The following is a 1635-nucleotide window of genomic DNA, read 5'->3' as shown; positions in this document are numbered from 1 at the left end:
TTGGTTCTAATTTCAAATTTGTTTGAAATTGTACATTCATATGCATGTATGTAGTACCGTAGAATATGTGAAACTCCTTCAAAATTAAAATAAAGCACAAAAGAAATAAAACAATACAAATTAAAAAGAAAATAGGTTTAGGGGGGGGGGGCTAAAACCCTAAACCTGCGGCGGCCTAACCGCGACTAAAGGTCCTCCGCCGCGACGGTCGCCTGGCGCCCACGTGGACGGGCCTTTAGTCGCGGATCGGAAGCAACCGCGACTAAAGGGAGGGGGGCCTTTAGTCGCGCTTATTTGGTCGCGGTTGCGCAACCGCGACTAATGGCAGTTGCGAACCGCGACCAAAGGCCATTTTTCCACCAGTGGGGATAATACATTTGGTAACAAGTTGAAACTTGAAATATCCCATAAGATCTCCCTCCTGACTTCTAAATCCTCGTTTGCTCTCCCCATGAGTTCCTCCTCCTATAAGAAATTTTAGAAATAAGGCAAAGATTCATACAAGAAAACTGGTTAACAATCTTGAGAAAGTTTTAGAGGACGGCACCAAATTGCAAACTCAAGAACTGTTGAACTCTTAGTGTTGGGAATTGTAACGGACACACTCGCTTGATCCCATTAGACAGGTGTGGGACGACAACCTGCTGTGCGTAGATGGGGTCGTCGCAAGTTGAACCAATTCTGGCTTTCTTTTATCTCATCTCCCTCTGGCTGCTTATCCGCCTTTCCCGCATGTAGATGCTGGAGCACACCATAACTGCAAGGACCTATACCTGCAATCTTCCCTTGCAGAGGTCGATACATAAGCAAACTTTAGTCCTGCAATATAAGCTACATACATAAGTGAAGCTTTGACGTCCTGCAATATAAGCTAGTACATACGTAAGTGAAGCTTTGACGTTTTCCTTCTCCCTGATGCTGAACCATGAGTCCAAATTTGTTGGTTCCTCCATTATGAAGCTAGCTGGAACATACTTTTTTTTGACAAACCATACATATACAATTTGAAAAATACAACATTAAATCGAAGAGTTATCTGATCCAAATTAAATGTCAGCCGAATTTATACTAAATTGACCTTCATCAAACCTATTTTAGTGGAAGCGACATAATTACTTTGCTGGTTATAAAAATAGGGTGGGGAAAGGAATGGCATCACTACGTACCATGGAGGGGATCATGAGCGCCTATGAAACACGATGCGGAACGGAACCTTCGCCTCATCGTCAATCTCAGATCTTGGAAAGGGAAGATGGCGATAGGGACCTGGACGGGAGAGAACATGGCTCTGGAGGGGGAGGTGGTGCAGTCCTATACGGGAGGCGGCGGGCTTCATCGGAGACAGCGGCCGCGACCTTCAAACGAGGCGGCGTCAGGCGATGGAGACGCACATGGAATAGTGGCGCCACCGGGCTGAATGGGGAGAGGAGGTCATGGCTTCAACATGGACGAGGGGAGACCTGGTAGAGGAGAACGGAGGCGGGGGAGGGGGTGGCGGTGGCGGCCATGGTATGGCATGACCTAGAGGAGAGAAAGACGACGTGGGTCGATCGGATCCAAAATGGCAGATCGGTATGAGCAGACTCAGGTGTGCATTAGGAATGGCATCAGCGGGTAATTTTTCATAAGCGGAGG

General features: G+C 47.2%; 1 long non-coding RNA gene across 1 annotated transcript; it reads right to left on the bottom strand.

Moving 5' to 3' along the window:
• Positions 1-371: 371 nt before the first annotated feature.
• On the bottom strand, positions 372-1385 carry LOC127314298 (uncharacterized). Its single transcript, XR_007859552.2, has 3 exons — positions 1167-1385; positions 642-974; positions 372-465 (listed from the first exon to the last, which is right to left on the bottom strand). It is a non-coding gene; the product is annotated as an uncharacterized lncRNA (long non-coding RNA).
• Between the last annotated feature and the right edge of the window lie 250 nt (positions 1386-1635).

The sequence above is a fragment of the Lolium perenne genome, chromosome 7, assembly GCF_019359855.2.
Source record: "Lolium perenne isolate Kyuss_39 chromosome 7, Kyuss_2.0, whole genome shotgun sequence".
Lineage (NCBI taxonomy): Eukaryota > Viridiplantae > Streptophyta > Magnoliopsida > Poales > Poaceae > Lolium > Lolium perenne.
This window is presented reverse-complemented; position numbering and strand designations above follow the sequence as displayed.